Here is a 19,001-nt window from a genome sequence, read left to right as displayed (position 1 = left end):
GCCTGGGTAGCTCAGTCGGTAGAGCATCAGACTTTTAATCTGAGGGTCCAGGGTTCAAGTCCCTGTTCAGGCGGCAGTTGAACATTTTTCCCCCCAGCCACATGTGGAAGAGGAACCTGCACGTGGTCCACATGAACTCTTTGTCTTTGCCCACGTGAAGGCCCAATCTAGCCTCATTTAATTATTCCTTCTAAGAGCGAACTAAGCCACTCCTAGAATTTGCAAGGGAATGTAGAATTGTGGGCGATAGGAAGAAAGACAACAAAAAACTTTTGAGTGAATTGCTATGAGATGTGCCCTTTTAAAATTCCCTTGCACAACGTGGGGGTGACTGTCTAGAAGGCGGGGTGCAGTTTGAATAGATCCTGCCCGGGTACCATTGTGGTCGCTTTGATCCCTGGGCGCCCCCCAGCTTGTTCAGCAGACGCCAGTGCACGGCTACTGCCCCGCTCTGCAACACGGAGGTGAAGAACTGAAATCCAGACACATCCTGAAATCGTGTTCGCCATCCGCTTTGTGCTTTCGTTGAAAAGCTGCCCCTCCCAGGGTGCCCGGCCGGCTGGGTTGGTAAGGAGTGCGATTCTCCCGGGTGTGCGCTCGAGCCCCATGTCGGTATGGAGATTACTTTCAAAATCTTTAAAAAGGGAAAGCTACTCCCCTTCTCCTGGGGTTTAAATCATCTGTAGAAGCTCTGGAAAGGAGGTTCTTTCCATTTGTTCTGTGTAGGGTGCCATAGGCTTTGGTAAGTCCTTAGATGGCGTTTTGATTAAAGAGTCAAGGTTTTCACCTGGTGGATACTGTGTGTGCAAAGCAAGAGTGCATTTGCTTCATCACTGTGTTCCTCGTTTCCACCGCGTGATACCCCGCAGGAGAACACGTGTCTGGAGAGTGGTACCGGCTTCCCTTCCTTCGGCTGGACACCTGACAGGGCGACAGGGAGCCTCCCCATCTAGGTGTGCCTGACGTAAAGATGTCAAACAACTCCTCATTAAAAGATCCAAAGTCTGCTGTTCTCCAGGTTGAGTTCCTGGCCTGCTCTTGAATCTTAATTCAGTCGGAGAAAGGCTGAGATCTCCCAGATGAGCGGAAGGAACCCACAGCTTCCGGGACACTCGGGCTCTCCCCAGAGCGTGGACCAATTTCCTAGAGTCTTGGACGGGTGCCACAGCCCGTCATCACTGAGCAGATCATTTAACCTCCACACTGTGCATTTGCTGAAAGCTGATTTATGTGCACATACACGGGAAATGAACCAGAAAAGTCGAGTTCGAAGAGCAGGCTCCATTTGGGGGTGTTTTCGCTGGAGTCCGCCACTGACTGCCGGAAGCGGGCAGTAGGGTAGAGCAGAGGGGCCCTGGGAGATCACGTATTCCTACAGGCCAGGCAGAGCAGGACACCAGGTTCCCGCAGAAACTCGGGGACAGCTGTGTCTCCTGGCTGCGGTGACCAAGGAGGAAGCCCAGGAGGAGATCGGGAGGAGCTGGAGTCGAGCTGACAAGACAGGGCACCTGCCAGGGAGTCTGCTGCCCCCTGTCGAGTTTTTCCTGCACTTTGTAACTGGGATTTCCCAGGTCCTTCGGAGCCGGAAGAAGGGCGGTGTGCCCACCTCGGAGGCTTCTCCTGCTGGAAAAGACCGGTTCCCTCTTTTGGCAGGTGTTTCCTGCTCACTCGTCCCTCCTTCCTTTTCTCCACCTCGCCGCTGCCTCCCCTCCTTTTCTCTCTGGTCTCTTCTCTGCTTCCTTCTCTGCCTCCCCCCACGTGTCACCTCCAGTGTCTAAAGGGAAAGTGGGGCGGAATTAAAACACGCCGGCCCCACCGCGCACTGTAGTGACTACATGATTTGGAGGAGAAACACCAGGTTGCTGTCGTTGTTACATGAAGGGCGGTAACAACAGAATCTATGCTACATCACTAGTAGGCTTTTTTTAATGCCGTGCAAATAGTTTACATTTTATATGAAATACAATAAATATGTGACTATGTTAGTAACATAACCAGAATAACTAATGACAGAGAAATGAGCAGTGGCTCCCTAACTTCGAGGCCTGTTGAGATCACCCGGGAATTTCCAACACCTACTGAGGGCTGGTTCCCACCTCCAGACATTCTAATGTCATCGGTACTGGGTCCCACCCCCCCCATCAGGGATTTTAGAAGCTTCCAGGTGATTCTAATGTACAGCAAACTTCTATGTACATTGAGAGCTTTGCCAAGGGTGGTTCGTGTAAGACCAAGGTCTCCATCGCCAGAGACCTTGTTAGAAAATCCAGAACCCCCGGACGTACACTCTGTCTACTGGAGGAGAATCTGCATTTGACAAAATACGCGGGTAGTCCCAAAGCCCCTTAGAGTGTGAAGAGTCACATGTATCGGGAAAAACCGCCAAAGTCTTGGAAATAGGCAACAGGAAATTACTGGGTGTCCTTTCAGTGAAGTGTTGGACATTGTCTGCCGGACTTTTGGAAATTGTTTGGTTCTGAGTGTGCACCTTTAACTGAATTTCTATTTGTTAAGCTATTCCAGAGTTTTATATGGTAGAGGCTGGCTTGTAGATAGTTGATCATAATGCAACTGATGTCTGTCCATAGCAAAAATTCAAATACATTTTGCCCCATAGGAAAGATAATCTCAAGTGTTACTGTCTTATAGATTGCTAACCCGTTTCCCGTTAATTACTCATTTACTAATCTCCTCAAGAGTCATGGGGTAGAATTTGTTATCCTAAATGTACAGGTGCAGGGAGGGGCGTGAGGGGCAAATACCCTAAGACAGCACCCCCCGTGGAGGGATGCGGCCTAAATTCAGGCACATCTCTAGGTGATTCAAGGAGCTTGTGTTCTGCGCTCCTCTGTCTTAACAATATTTTGGGTTGTTTCGTTTTCTCGCCAGCTCCATCGAAGCTCGTCCCTTCCCGCCGTTTCAGTTCGGAGCAGCTGGGAATTGCTACTTCGTGTAGACTTTCCGTTTTTCTTTTTTCTAATCTATCCGGTCTGAAAGCGATTTTGATCAGGTGTTTATTGCCCAGCGCTGAGACCAACGGACACATAATTCCGGGGCAGGTAAGGCGCTGGCCCCAGGCACCCCAATCCTTGCCTGCCGCGGCCCAGGTTCCGGCTGCTGCAGGGAGCCGCGAGTTCGAGTCCCGCCGCCGGCAAACCTGGGCTTGAGCCCGTGCGCCACCGGTTCGCAGGCGCCTTCACCTGCCCCTTCGACTCCACCTGCACCTCGTCCCCGAGCGCGGGCTCTACGCCCTGGATGCTCCGGGGAGGCCCCTCCGTCGCCTCACCTGTCCCGGCAGGTGCCCGTCCCTTTCCGCCCAAACACCCCCCACCCCCTGCCCCCGACGCGCCCCCCGCCCCGCGTGCCTGGACACACACCTCACTGGCGCCTGCGACGTCTGCAGCTCAAAGTTCTCAGCTCAACATCCGGGAGCATTTCCGGGGCGCACTTCGCATCCAGGGAAAGTGGCCCGGTGCAACGATCAGCCCCCACACGGAAATTGCCTTAAAACGAGAGGTGGAATCCAAGCCGGAAGCCCCCCGGGAGCCCAGCCCACCCCGGAAGTTTGCTGCTCTCAAAAGGGCGAGGCCAAAAGCTGCACCTGCTGTCTCCCCGTCGGGGAATCGAACCCCGGTCTCCCGCGTGACAGGCGGGGATACTCACCACTATACTAACGAGGAGGACGCGTTAGTGCCCGGAAAGTTCTCCTATAGAGGAATTCACACGCTGGGTCCTGACCTTTCCTGCGTACGGGATTCCTGAGAGACGCGCCCATCTTCACAGGAAAGATTTGTTATAAAATCCAAGAGAACAGATTTCCCAGTGTGACCTGGAAAATGCAAACACGACAGCCCGCAGGAGATCAGACGTTGCCGTGCACAGTGTTATCACTCTGGCACAGAAATGTTCCTGAACAGCAGGACCCCCGAGCTAGACGCACTTCCTCTGCTTCGGTTCGCCACGGTGAGAATCGTCTGTGTTGCGCGTGAATTTGTACACGGAGTACGGAGAAGAGCTTACTCTTAAAATCGAATCTCAGATTCTGCAGCGCTGGCATCGAGTGGGTTATTTGTGAATAGCCTTTTAGCGGTGGAAATCCCACCGTTAGGAATATTCCTCAGTGAAATTCCAGCCCAGAGCCAGAGGGGGCTGCCCAGGTGGTCTTTGTAGCAATTCCAGGGAGCAAAGAATGGAAGACACACTTCCTGGATGAGCATGACTGAAATGAACGTGTGTCCTGACCGGAGAGAAAAGCAATAGGAGTCCTACGACCTCGGAACAAACCTCTACAAACAGGTTTGGCTTAAGGCAACAGAAACGCGTTCCTCTCAGTTTTGGAGACCAGCAGAGGGAGATCAAGATGCCAGCGCCCGGAGGGCTCTGGAGAAGACTCTTTCTCGGCTTCTTCCCAGCCTCCTGTGACTCGGCGCCATCCTGCCTGCTCCTTGGCCTCTGGCTGCCAAGTTCCAATCTCTGCCTCTCTCTGTGTCTCTGTGGGTCCTCTCTTATAGGGACACCAGCCACTGGATGTACGGCCCAGCCCAGCCCAGTAGCACCCGATCTTAATTTAACTAATGACATCTGCAAAGACCTATTTCTAAGTAAGGTCGCGCTCTGAGGTTCTGGACAGACACAGATTTCCAGAGGGTGCTATTTAACCCGCTGCAATTAAGAATGAAAGATAAAGCGTTTATGCATAAACTCCGTTGACTGCGCCAGAGTATACACTAAGAGCTGGAAAGGCACTGAGGAAGTTTGGTTGTGGGGAAAGGGAAGGGAGAGTATACAGTTGTCTGATACTGTTGCTCCAGTAAAAATGGAAGGAAATTGTAAAAAGAGGAGGACAAAGCTGTTAAATGACATAATGATGGTGATAACACAAACATACAAACTTCCCAAAAATATTAGAAACGGCAAAATGTCAACATAGCCTCGTTTCCAAAGAGACATTAAAGACCTAAACAAGTGGAGAAGTATATAATTTTGTGGATAGGGGGACTTAGTATCTCAAGGACAGCATTTCTCCTTAAAGCGATCTATGAATTCCACATTATTCTAATATTAATCCCAACAATTCTTTCAAGAGCTTGAAAAGATTTCCAAGAGCTTTTTGTAAAATTGTATGTAAGTGTATCGGGCCCATAATAGCAAGGCCACTTTTACTACAAATATGGAGAGGATCGCCTGTAAAGCTTGCAGAACTCATCAGACACTCCAGGAATGAATATATTGTCACATCATAGACACTGGCATAGAACCTCAAATTGGTTAAACAGGACAGAGAGCTCAGGAGGTCAGTATTTGGTGTATTGAGAGGGGTGGCATTCAGGGCAGAGGACAGTTCAGGCTACTTAGTAAATGGAGCGAGGAAAAAAATATAGTTTTCTCATGGAGGGAAATATGACATTGGATAAAGAACACTAGAAAGATCAAGGATATAAATGCCACAACCAAAATTTAAAGCTCTCAGTAGAGAGTATGTGAATCAGCCAGGAACCTGTATGTGCTAGCCTGGGGAATAATGTGGAGAAATTTAATATAGTAAATTTAGTAGAATTTAATAATTTGTATAGAAATGTAATATAGTAAATTGTATAGCAAATATAGTAATATAGTAAAATTCCGTTAATGATGGAAGAGCTGATGTGGTCAATGGCACAGAGACTATCAATGTAGGAAGCCACACAGGCTAAAAGGCCTGGCTCTCTGGGAGAACTTGAAACCCCTGCAGATTTGCCCTCGAAGGCATTTGATGCCCTGAGGAGATACAGCTGAGACCAAGCAGTGGCGAGTAATACTTTCACTCTGGCTTCTCTCCTCGAATCTCCATCCAGTGCCCAACACTGATTTCAACCCAACCAGAAGTTACCTGACGAGGTAAGTTGAGGACTGCAGCTTACGTGGTCCAGCATCTTCGTGTTAGAAAGCACGAACGAGCCCAGGTCATGGATAAATCTGAGCACAGACATGCGAGACCTTCCCTTCTGCTCCTCACCATCCAGTCTCAGCATTTGACTAAAATTTAACTTACATTCAAAAAGCTAATGCTCTGTACGCATGAGGGTGCCCTCAAACCCTTCCAAAAAAAGAAAGGCAAAGCACCATCCTCCTTTTGGAAAGAGAGGGGAATTGGAATTCTCCAGACCCAAGATCTCATCACACCAGCTCTGTTCTCTGTGAACTGAAGGCAAGGAGAACGTGCAGCTACTCCAGGTTACGGAGCCCACAGTAGAAAGAGGGGTAGACATGACCTGGTTCCGCCATCTTTTTTTGGCCTCCAATCTCCCACCAGCGCAACTAAGCTGCAGACAGGTGGGAGGTTGGCCTGGGAAACACAGTCTGGGGAGTTGAGCCCTGCTGATGTAGAGAGTAATTCAGAGGATGGGGATCCACCCACAAGTGAGTGAGTGATCCACCCCCATCATGAGAATGTATATTCGAGCAGCAAAGATTGGAAACACTGGTTAAATACGACACAGAAATGCTACAGGGTCAAGACAACTTTGACCGGTTTGTGCATATGAAATTAATAGCTTCTTGTAACCGAATTATAGCTTAAAATGAAAACACAAGTTGTGCGGAGAAAGGTTAACTGCAATTCAAATAATGGAATTGCAAGAAACTAAAGAGAAAAAGAAAACAATGCACCAAGACCTCCCTTACGTTAGTAAGTCAAGCACGTCAACTCAATAGAAAAACAGGCAGTCAAATAAATAAATAAGTAAACCGGAATTGGGGAGACAATTCAAGTGTATAAATCCAAACATATGTAGAGATATTCAACCTCACTGTGATACCAAAATGCAAGCCGTTACTTCAACAAACTTATTTCCACTTGATAGGATAAAAATTAAATGTACAGAAGTGACAACCGTTGGAAAAGATTTGAAGACACAGTACCCTTTATACTTTGCCCAAAGAGCCTGTGGTGGTGAACCTCATGTGTGAACTTGCCCGGATCAGATATCTGGCTAAACATTGTTTCTAGGTGTGTCTGTGAGGGTGTTTCTGGATGAAATTAGCACTTGAATTAGGGGGTTCGGTAAAGCCATTTGCCTTCCCCAATACGGGTGAGCACCATCCAAGCCGCTGAGAGCCTAAATAGGACAAAAGGGCAGAGAAAGACTTCGGCCCTCTGCCTAATTGCTCAAAGCTGGAACATGGATCTTCTTCTGGCTCCCTGATTCTCAGGCCTTCGGACTCAGGTTGAATTATGATGGGGCAGACGTTATGGGTTGAATGTTTGGTTATCCCCAAATTCATAGGTTGAAATCTTGCCCTCCAATGTGATGGTATTTAGAAGTGGATCCTTTGAGAGGTGACTAATTCCTGAGTTAGTCCCTACTGGATTGGATTAATGCCCTTTTCAGGAGACCCCAAAGAGCTCCTTCGAGGAAGCTCTCTCTCATCAGACAATTGAAGCTGCTAGCACCTTGATCTTGGACTTCCCAGGCTCTAAAACTGAGGAGTAAATTTCTGTGGTTTAGAAGCCCCCAGTCTGTGGAAATTGTCACAGTAGCCGCAAGGGACTAAGACAGGCGTATGTCTTTACAACTTTGGGAAAACAGTTCTCATTACCTCCAATAGTTACACATTTATGTAACCTGACAAATCAACACTTTGTCTCCTAGGAACATACTCACACGTTACATAGGCATACTTTGTTCTCTTGAGCTTTGCTTTATGGCTTTTATGACTGTTGTTTTTATAAACTGTAGGTTTGTGGCAACCCTGCGTCCTGCAAATTTGCTGGCACCATTTCTCCAAAGGCATTTGCTCACTTCGTGTCCTTGTGTCACACTTTGGTAATTCTCACAATATTTCAACCTTTTTCATTATTATTATATTTGTTCTGGTGATCTGTGATCCATGAGCGTTGAGGCTCCCATCGTAACTGTTTTGGGGTGCCACGAACCGTGCCCAAATACGAGAGCGAAATTAATCGATAATTGTGTATATTCTGGTAGCTCCATTGACCGGCCTTTCCCCATCTCTCCCCTTCCCTCTTCTCGGGCCTTTCTTTTCCCCAAGACACAACCATATTGAAATCAGGCCGATCGATAGCCCTACAACGGCCTCTAAGTGTTCAAGGGGAGGAGGGGTGGGGCACCTCACTTTAAATCGAAAGCTGGATGTGATTAAGCTCAGCGAGAAAGGCATGTTGAGAGCCACGGCAGGCCGAAAGCTAGGCCTCTTGTGCCAAACAGTCGGCCAAGTTGTGAATGCAAAGGAAAAGTGAAAAATGTAGCTCCAGCGAACACACAAATGATGAGAAGTGACCCAGCCTTATTGCTGATGGTGGAGACAGTTCGAGCGGTCTGCATAGAAGATCAAACCAGCCCCAACATTCCCTGAAGCTAAAGCCTTGTCCAGAGAGCAAGGCCCCGACTCTCTTCAATTCCAGGAATGTTGTTCCTGAACCATTGATCAACAAGTCTATCTTTCCGCTTCTGGTTTGAAATGCCCTCTTTATCATAGACTAAATGTCCTTATGTGATTTGGTTTATTTCTGGACTTTGTATTTGACCGCACTGATCTATTTGTCCATTCATTTGTGAGTGCCACAATTCTTTTGTAGGTTGATGTTTATCGTTGAATGTTGGGGTCTTCTAAGCGTACTCAGGTCCTCTGCAAAGAGGGATCATTTTACTCCTCTTCCAGATTTTATGTCTCTGATATTTCTCATCTAACTGCATTCCCAATACTGCCAGTAGCCAATATTGAGTAGCAGTGGGAGTAGTGACCAGCTGTATTCTTAGTGGAAATGCCCGTAGTGGTTTCCTGTTAAATAAGCTGTTTAAACTGCTGGTTTCAAGATGGGTGTGTGTGTGTGTGTGTGTGTGTGTGTTCAGAGAAAGCATTCATAAATTTCTATTTTCTTCAACTTTTAAGTCAGGAACGGGTGTTGAATTTTACCTAATTTTTCAGTATCCGTATCGATGTGGTTTTGGACTGGTGGGGGGTCCAGAGCCGACGGCCTTGAAAGAATGCTTGAGACGTCTTTGTGCAAAAAGGTAGTTTTATTAAGGCATGGGGACAGGACCCCTGGGCAGGAAGAGCGGCTCTGGGGTCGTGAGGAGGGACTGATTGCACACTTGGGAGTTGGGGGACTTCAAGGTAAAAGGGAAGTTTCCAAAATGACTTTCATATGCTAAAGAGGACTCAGAAGATACCAGAGGCCTGGCTATTGTCAAGCTAAGGTGGTTTTCCCTCTAGCGAAGCATGAACATTAAGACCGTAGGGGTTCCCGGAGGAATGTTATACTCTGCCTGCCTCAAGAATTTGTCAAGGAGCTGCAGGTTCTAAGGAAATTTAGTTCTGCCATTTCCTTCTGTGCTTGTTCCCCACACCACTGTGGAGGGGAGGGGCATGTTGGGGCTCCAGGAAACTAAGTCTAGAGGTGTCTGGAGATTGCCTTTTTTCTTGTAAATCATGAAAACACTTACAAACTGATGGAGACTCAAGTCCTGCACGACTGTGATCTCTATCAGTCAACCATTTGTTTTCCCCTTTCTTTGGTTCTTGGGCAACCAGGGGAGCCTGAGGAATGTCACAAAGAGCCCACCCGTCTGGGCAGAGGTGGGGGCGTGGGGGGGAGGTTGGAGGGTGTCACCTTGCCGTATGCTCCTTCATCAGTATCAGAAGAGATCATATGGCTTTTCCCTTTACATCTATTAATGTGATATATCCTTATCCTTTAATGGACTTCGTAAAAATGGGACAATCTTGAATTCCTGGACTAAATCTCACTCTGTCAGAATGGTGTTGGACTCTGTTTGCTAATGTCAGTATTTTCAGATTGATATTCATGTATGATCATCACATGTACATTTTTTTACTGTTAGGTTCAGACATTAATGCTATAATTGCTTCATAAAAAGAATTAGAAAGTATTCCTTCATGTTCTATGTTCTAGAATAATTTATGTAGCATTTATAATGTTGACAACATCTCTTTGTTTTCAATGTTGATTTCCCTTCAGTGTTTCTTAGGTCTGTTTCCTCCCTTTTCTCATGATTAAATTAGCCATTAGTTTGCCTTAAGTTATTTTCTTCCAGAAATTCAGGATTTTGATTTTATTCTATTTTCTACCACATTGTTTTCTGCACTTTATTTTTTCTCATTTTCTTCCTTGTGATTTCATCTGTTGATTTTGTTGATATTATTCTGGCTTTTTCAACTGACCGTTTATTGTATTTGTTTTCATTCTTATTGACAAAGAGTTTCACAGAGTACCATGAACTGAGGGGCTCATAAACAACAAAAATCCATTTTTCACAGTTCCAGAGGTTGGAGGTCCAAGGCTGACGGTGCCAGTGTGGCTGGGGTCTGGTGAGAGCCCTCCTCCGGGTTGTTTTCTTGTATCCTCACAGGGCAAAGAGGGCTAGAGAGCACTCAGGGCTTCCTTTTGTAAGTCACTAATGTCATTCACGGGGACTTCACCCTCCTGACCCAATTACCTCCTAAACACCCCACATCCCAATATATCACACTGGGGTTTAGAATTTCAACATATGAATTTGGGGGGGGGGGTACAAACATTCAGTTCATTGCAAGGATCTCTATCTTCCTGTTATCACTACTTTAAATAAACCCCCCCATTCTGTTATGTAGTGTTTTCTTGTTGTGTTAACACGTCTAAGATAGAGAGATACACAATGAACAATTAATTAACAATTAACAATTGAAACAAAAGCCAAAACTTTATAGTAAAATAGTAAAAAGATGTTAATAGACAATTTTTTAAGATATAAAAAAAGTCCCTAGGGGCTCCTGGGTGGCTCAGGTCATGATCTCATGGTTTGTGGTTTCCCATGTCGGGCTCTGTGCTGACAGCTGGGAGCCCGGAGCCTGCTTCAGATTCTGTGTCTCCCTCTCTCTCTGCCCTCCCCTACTTGCGCTCTGTCTCTCTCTCTCTCAAAACTAAACAAGTGTTAAAAAAAATTTTAAAGTCCCTTATACATATAAAAGTATATCCGAACTCTAACAGATAAAGAAATGCAAATTCGCACCAAACTGAGATGCCATTTTTCTGCTATTAGATTTACAAAAATTAAAAGGTATGTCAAAGCTATGGGGAACAGGCAGTCTTACTTATTGCTGGTGGGAATACAAATTGATATAACCATTATGGAGGGGAATCGGGGCATATCTAACAAGATCACATAGGCATTCATCATTTCTCCCAACAATCCCAAACCTAATGACCTCCCCTGAAAACTTTCCTTCAACAGAATGAAAACACACGTGCGCATATTATTTGTAACTGCGAACAACCGAAATGCCCAAACAGAAGAAAGTGGTTAAATAAAGCATTACTTTCACACAACGGGGTACGTCTGCGGCTGTAACAATGTAAGACCAGGGAAGATCTCGATGAACTGACATAGAGTGATCTCTAGGGTCTTTTGGTAAGTGAAAAGATGAAGTGCCAATCAACATCTGTGGTATAGTGTCTTTAGGAAATAAGAGGGAATTTTAAAATTGTGTATCTGCTTGTTTGTTCAGGAAAAGGTACAGGAAGGATAAGCCGAGTGGGGACTGATTGCCCACAGAGAGAAGGTGGGAGTGAGCAGAGAGAGGGAAGGAAAACCAAAGAACCGCTGAGGCGAGTGACATTTCTCCGAGTATCTCTGCATGGTTTTGACTTTTAGAACGATATCGTCCCTGTGCCTACAAAAATAATAAGATAAACAAGGATAGGGTAGAGAAGCAACATGGCCTGAACCTGATTATTTCAAATGAATAATATAACAACGAAAAAAGGAGAGACCCAACACAATGAACTTAAGTGCAGTATTTATACTACCTGTCGTCAGGCTAAAAACATAAAAAATTAGAAAACCAGTAAATTCTCAGTACCTTGGGTTCCCAGGGCCGTGGTTTAACGCACACACACCATGCACTTAAAAGCCCACGATCAGGGCCTTTAACCATAATCCAAATCCCTGGATAAGAACCGAAACTTTTTAATGTAAAGACAAAAAAGCAGCTAAGACCATTTCAAAATGTGTTCGCATATGGCTTTTCAGCCAGGCGCTTTTAAGGTGCCACAAACTTTCCGTGTAGGAAGAGTTGGCCCCAACTGTGTCACCTCGGAGACAGACCGCAAAGACTCTCTTCCCTTCCTGACGAGCTTCGCTCCAAGATTAAGGAGTCGTGTCAAAGGAACGTGAAAACAGACAAATGTGATTAATGAAAGACCAAAAACGTAAACTCTTGCAAGGATATGCCTTGGTCTGTTTCGGCTGTTGTGGAGACCCCGCTCCAGAGATGTTGTAGGCCTAACTGAAATAAAACAGCGATGGGGCCGCCTGAACAGGGACTTGAACCCTGGACCCTCAGATTAAAAGTCTGATGCTCTACCGACTGAGCTACCCAGGCTCCACAGCAAAGGTCCTAGTTCACTGCATATAATGACTAAGGGCTCCAAGAAGTGCGAGTGATGCCCGTGACTCCAGAGATCACTGGCGTCCCCCAGCTGCGCCGCTCACACAGCCCGGGCCTCAGCGCTGCCGCTGAGCTCGACGACATTGAGCGCTGCATTTCTTCGCGACACAAGTATTGGGTGTATTTACTGCAGGGGGCGTGGGAGGAAAGTCGCTTGGGAACAGGGGGGATCCGTCTGGTGGGAAGGAATATTCCTGCAGGACAGGACTGCAGGTAGAGCCCCCGGAGCCGGCCTGGGCGTGGACGCGCAGGTGTCCCCACGGCTCACCGCGAGGAGGAAGCGCGGGTTCCACCAGCGACTTCCGAAAATGGGAGGAAATTTAGGAGAGCCAAACGTTGGGTAAAGAACGAAGGTTGCGGCACAGGGCAGAGGTTCAATTCCCGTTGCTTCCAGCAGTGTTTTCCTTCGGCGTCGGGGTTCCTGGGCTGTGAGGGTGGAGCAGCGGGCAAACACGCGACCGCCTCTTCTAAGACGGGCTTCTGTCCGGGACGCGCCGCAGTGTCCAAGTCGTTCCTCGCCTTCCGTCACGTTCCTTCCCTCCACCCCTCCAGGTCTCCCCCACACCTGTCCGACCTCCCTTTGTCAGTTCTGTCATTCCTGCGCCCACTCGTCCGACCCGGCAGGGACGTGAACCCCGGGCAGTGCACCGCCCCCTCCCCAGCGACGCTCGGGAGTCCGCTTGCGTCCTCGCCCTGCTGTTTTTACCTACACGTTGGGTCCTGAGCTCCGTCCTGTGTACGGGAGGGACGGACCAGGCAGATGCGAGCGCGTGCGCGGCCTCTGTCACCGCAGGTCTTCGTGCGTGCACGACACGTGGTCGCACCTCGGCAGGGGCCAAGACGCGGGGACCATAAACGGGATGACGCGTCCCTTCCCAGTATGGGGTGAGCGTCAAAAATGTTGATAAAGACACGCTTTTGATAATGGCCAATTTCCAACAAGATCCAAAAGAGATCAAGAAAGGTAAGGTAGTAGTGTCACTGTCACGAGCGGCCTTGGTGTTCGTGCGGATCTTGGAGCTGGAGAGGGCAGTGTGCGGATTGAGTAAAAACACGCTAGCAGAGGATGGTTTCGATCCATCGACCTCTGGGTTATGGGCCCAGCACGCTTCCGCTGCGCCACTCTGCTACCTGCGGCGACAGTGGCCTAGACTCTCACTAATTAGTACGTCTTTTCGGGTGTCTACACTCTGTTCTCCGCCGGCTCTTCTACCGCCTTCCACTCGGGGTCCACCGCACATTTCCTTCTCAGACCTGCGACCACAGGGAATCCCTCCCACGTCCGCGCCTTTGTACACACTCAGAAAACCCAGGGTCCGCAGCCCTTTCTCGGGAGCCCGCGTGGAGTTCTGGCGGGGGGTTCAAAGCTCGGAGCTCTCGCGCCATAACCTGCGCGCTCGTGGACCCGAAACTAGGTCGCCCTGCACCTCCGCCACCCAGGAGGGGGCAGGGGCGTGGGGCAGAGCCTGGGCTCGCTAGAGGGGAGGGGCGGGGCAGAGGGAGGGGAAGGATGGGGTGGGGACCCGGCTAGGGCAGAGAGAAGGGCAGGCTGGGACGGGGGCGGGGCGAGAGCGGAGGGAGGGGAGGGAGGGGGGCTGGGCGGGGTAGAGGGAGGGGCGCGCGAGGCGGGGGCGGAGCGAAGGCAGAGGGAGGGGGCGGGGCGGAGCCTGGGGAAGTGGGCGGGGCATGCCGGGGTGGGGGGCGAGAGCGGAGGGAGGGTCGGGGGCAGAGGGCGGGGCAGAGGGAGGAGTCACAAGCGCTACTTGCAGAACCTCCACTACCGGGGTTGCAGGGAAGGGGCGAGCGCAGGACTCACAGGAGGCTCCGTGCCCTCCTCCCCTGCAGCGGGACGTCCTGCCTACACGAAATCTCCAATCTCTGGTCCCGACACTGAGTCGGTGTTTGGGAGAGAGTCTGTACGTATGTTGTGACCTTGGAGCAGAAAGCGAGGCCCGGATCGCTTTCTAGTTATGTCTGGACCCGTTTCTGCCAGCGAGGCCTGGTTCTTCCCGACAAAGACTCCTGCCAAGCTGTTTCCAAACTTTTCCATGTCCTCATTTCTTACCTGACACCCTTTCGCTCTTCTTTCTTGTCTCTCTCATCGACCGTCTCTTCTTTCTCCCACCTTCCAGGGATGCCCCGAGAGCGTCGTTGAAACTGTCTCCTACGCAGACGTATATGAAGCCGCCTCTCAGTTCGCGCAGGTGTTTCCGTCTTTCCTCCAGGCTCTTGGCCTTGGAGCTACAGAGCCCAAGGGGATCCCACCTTGCTGGGATCTTCGCTCACATCTGAGCCCATGGCCACCTGCTGCGTACTTATTCAAAACCAGACTTCTCTCCTTTCAGCTTCATGGTTACATGTTATATTCGTTCGTATGATTTGAATTGCTCCAAAGTTAAAAAGCAAAAAAAAAAAAAAAAAAAAAAAGTCTGGAACATAGAAGGCGCCTGCTACTGGAGAGGTAGCATTTCCCCCACGTTTCGTTTTGAGTGGAACACAAGGTAACTTTGTGGTTCTCCTGGGGAGAGGTCACATTTGTAAGTGGATTTTTACAAAGGCAAGTTATCAATACTTCAGCCTTTAATTTTTTAACAAAAATACAAGACAACAAATCTCCACCTTTATTTATTTACTTTTCAGTTAGTTTAAATCCTTGAGGGGTACAGCATCACACGGATTTTGTGGCCAATGGCTTTAGCAGGAAGGTTGCTTCGGAATTTGACACGAACCATGCCACTGTTTCCATGAGCATGAGTCACTTTTCCCCAGATTACTCTGGTTTTATTCGGTTTGCCACAGGGAGTCACCGTGTTGTTCTTTGCTTTGTACACATAAGCACATCTCTTGCCTAGATAGAATTCAGTTTCATCTCGAGCATAAACACCTTCAATTTTAAGAAGAGCTGTGTGCTCCCTCTGGTTCCGCAGACCTCGCCTACAGCCAGCAAAAATGGCTTTGGATCACAGCCTTCCAGACGTGTTTGTCGTTCCAGGAGTCCGGTTCCTAGCAGGCCGCCACAGGTTCCAAGACGGCGGAAAGAGGATAGATACTTCAGGCTTCTTAAGGAACCGTTTCTATCGCCCACTCCTTACTGCCTCATCGTCAGCTTCAGAACTGTCTTCCAGTTTCTATTCAGTTACTTAGAAAGGTCTGATTGAGAAGGCCCAAGTCACAATCACAGTTCAGCTCCAGCGGAAGCCGCTAGAACCGCAGCTGATACTTCACCCCCAGAGGGACTCAGCCATTATTTCTCTCAAGGTTCTGAATATAGTGTGTGATTCCCAAGAGGGCCGGATTTATGGGCCTGAACCTATGCAGTCACACAGTGCACCGTCACCCCCAAACCCACACTTAGAAGGGCTCTGTCTTGGGGTTTATGCTCTGCAGATGCCGTCTTGAAATTCTTAAGAGTTTTCCCTTTAAATATGTTTCGTGATGCTCACTGGGGCACGGAGCGTGTTGAGGCTGGGGCTTTCGTTGAAGCCTGGGCTCTCCTGGCTCTTCCCTCCCAGAGAAGGGTTTGTGCCAATTTGCCCTTCCCACTCCCCTTCCTGACCCCCTCCCTCCAGCAGTAAGCTCCCTAGGAGATCTGGGGGGGAAAGGTTGTAGTCTCGCAGCTGGCATTACCAGGGGACGCTGGGTGGGAGTCTTGGTGGGAGTTGAGCCTCTAGCCCACCCCCATGCAGGTATATTTTAGTAATTTTAACAGCACGTTTCTCCCACTCTTTGAGCCAGGGGTCCCCATTTTCCTTTGTCATTGGGTCTCGTAAATTATGTAGCTGGTCCATCTCCCCCAGTTTCCCAGGGCTCCCGTTCTCTTTCCTGGCCTCTCCACGGCCTTCTCTGCTATCTTGCTCTCACTTTTGGAAAGTCAGGACTCGAATTTTCAACGAGGGAGCCTGGTGTTTTCAAGGGGAGAGTGCGGAGTCTTCATTTTGAAATCCCACTGCTGAAGGCTGTCTAAACACCACCCGCGGTAGATTTTTTTTTTTTTTTTTAACGTGGCCATCTACATGGAAGTGTACGGAACTGACCTTGAAGTGAATTTCGTTCCAGAGTGAAGACAAAATATAACTCAACGGTGAAGACAGAGGTTGACAATTTTGACTACATGAAAGTTAAGAAGTGTTCTTTTAAAAATCATGCTCAACACTCTAAGGGTAAACAGAAACATACGAATAAAGAGAGAAAAACTAGACTAAATCTAAGTGAATATTCCGGAAGCAGTATGACAGGGTTTAAGAGGTGGAAAATATGAAAGACTAATAAAGAGGCATGGAAAACAGATTAAAAGGTTCAAACAAGAAAGAGAACAGCTGTGCTTTGATTGTAGAACCAGCCAGTGATGGTTTAATGTTAGTCGACAGATCCTGAGATTAAAATATTTCATAATAGGTATTCTTTCTGTTAGCATAAGAAGATAGCACGATGCCTCTTAAAAGAAAGAAAAAAATATAATCTCCAGAAAGTTACATATTAAAAGCTAAAAGTGAAATAGGACGTGAGTACGTTAACGAAACTTTATGCAACCAAAAGACAAGATAATGGAAGGGAGAATAGAATTACAAGCCAGTGAAATTTTGCCTCCAATTACCATAAAGCAAACTTTCTTTGGCACTGGAGGTATTATTTATATTTCATGGTGGTAATTTTTTTTTTTTTTTTAGTTTTTTTATTCATGTTGAGAGAGACAGAGACAGCACAAGTGAGGGAGGGGCAGATACTGCAGGTCGTTGTTTTAATCAACAAACATTCAATAAGTACAATAGGGGAAAATGTCTTGAGTCAACGGAAAACCGAATTCTCTCAAAGAATCCCCTCTGAGTTATCTAATTCTGATTCACTCGACAATTCGGTAATTGCGAATACCTGGGAGCAACGGAAAATAATTCTTGTCTATAGACATACAAACTCTGTCTTGGACAGTAGAGGTCCAGATGACTTCCCTTCCCTGCTGTGGCAAAAGCTGGGGTCACATTTTCACATTTATTTCAGTATTCCTGAGCTATAAATATACCTACTCTTTGGATTCTCTTTTAAACTGATAAAATCTGCTGGATTCCTGTATTATGAGTTAAGTGAAGCCTTTAACGTACGGTGGTTCTTATATCTGTATGAGTTACGGCTTTACTTTTATTGAAACTCATCTTTTCACTACTATGTGCCCGACACAGTTCTAAGCAGTGAGAATAAGAAACTAAACTTTTGTCTTCAGAGAGCTTATTTTCTAGTGACACATAAAGTAAGTGTTGAACAATTATTCTGTAAAGACCTTTTACATCAATGAAGATATTTATTGTCTCAGTATTGAATTAGCCTATTAACCTTAAAAACAAAAACTGCCTATTATTTTCACCAGCGAAAGATGGGTTTATTTGGGAATAAAAGAGAATTGCAATCTGGCAAAACCATAGGCAAGTCGAGGGAACCAAGGAGAAATGTGCTTTTTTAAGCAGAAAAGGGGTGAGCTGGGAAGGCAGTTCCAAACCACTGGTTTGTTGGAGCAAACCGGAAGTTGAAGCATGGTGGCTTCTCATTGGCTGGGCTGGGGTGGGGGGGGGGGGGTGGACAGGAAGAACGTGTCTTCCCGGGCCGGAATAGTAGGGTGGTGTCCATTTGCAAGGTCGAGTCTGTGCAAGGTTAAGTCCCTGTCTTCCTGTTGGGGCTGCAGTTGGCATGGTTGGGCTGAAAGTGGTCCCGGGTAGACTGGGGAGCCCATCCTCAGGACGTCCCCGAAGGCTCTCGGTCACAAGAAAGCATTCAAGGACAGACCAGACACAACGGTTGAGGGGTGCAAGTAGGAAGTTCATTAAAGTGGGAGCACACTAGAGTTGTGAGAGCGAGTGAACTCAGGGGAGAGCCGCCGTCAGGGGCTGGGTGTCTAGCTTTTACTGACAGTTGTTAACTAGGGGATGGAATATGTAGGATTTTTTTGGTGGGGGGTAGGGTTTGGGGGGCCTTTTCTCCCTTATTTGGTGAGGGTTTCTGGCCTGTCTGGTGCCGTCTGGCTTCTCGTGGCTTTGTTTCGGAGTGTGACCAGGACCGGCCTCTGACTTCCTTGCTGCTGGCCTCCAGACATCCTGTTAGAACCTAACTGACTGCTTACTCTACCAGTATGGAGTTAGTTCGTCAATCAGTCAAATCGTGGAGTCTTTCATGACCTTGGCCATATCTCTGGTCTGCTAGGTTTTGACTGTTTCAGTTGACTTGTACATTGTATTGGGCTTGAGAAACAAATATTACATGCTGATTTTGAATTCCCTTCACACTGATGGGGGAGTGTGGGGCAAGCTGAGGGCAAAGTACAGGCTGGCACACCCCCGCCCCCAGGTGGGATATGGGTGATATTCCCAGGACACTCCTGGCTACCCAAGAACAAAGGAAAGGGGTGTAAGTGCTGGCCACGGTGATGTGGGAAGCTAAGGCAGATGAAAAATTAAATTCCCTTACTGCCTACAGCCCACTAACATTCCTTGAAACTGGTAGAGTGACCTCCCGCTAGGAGCTCAGCTGCCTCGATGATGACACTTTGCTGGGGGCAAAAGAGAACC

At 47.9% G+C, this 19,001-nt stretch overlaps 4 non-coding genes and 1 pseudogene across 4 annotated transcripts; 1 reads left to right on the top strand and 4 right to left on the bottom strand.

Moving 5' to 3' along the window:
- TRNAK-UUU lies at nt 1–73 on the top strand. The gene has a single exon. It is a non-coding gene; the product is annotated as a tRNA-Lys (tRNA).
- A 3,535-nt stretch (nt 74–3,608) lies between these two features.
- On the bottom strand, nt 3,609–3,680 carry TRNAD-GUC. The gene has a single exon. It is a non-coding gene; the product is annotated as a tRNA-Asp (tRNA).
- Nucleotides 3,681–12,311: 8,631 nt separating this feature from the next.
- TRNAK-UUU lies at nt 12,312–12,384 on the bottom strand. Its single transcript has one exon. It is a non-coding gene; the product is annotated as a tRNA-Lys (tRNA).
- Nucleotides 12,385–13,507: 1,123 nt separating this feature from the next.
- On the bottom strand, nt 13,508–13,579 carry TRNAM-CAU. Its single transcript has one exon. It is a non-coding gene; the product is annotated as a tRNA-Met (tRNA).
- A 1,478-nt stretch (nt 13,580–15,057) lies between these two features.
- On the bottom strand, nt 15,058–15,550 carry LOC109500084 (annotated as a pseudogene).
- Nucleotides 15,551–19,001: the final 3,451 nt, after the last annotated feature.

This window comes from Felis catus, chromosome B2, assembly GCF_018350175.1.
Source record: "Felis catus isolate Fca126 chromosome B2, F.catus_Fca126_mat1.0, whole genome shotgun sequence".
Taxonomy (NCBI): domain Eukaryota; kingdom Metazoa; phylum Chordata; class Mammalia; order Carnivora; family Felidae; genus Felis; species Felis catus.
Note: the sequence above shows the minus strand (reverse complement) of the source record. Positions and strands in the feature narration are given on the sequence as shown.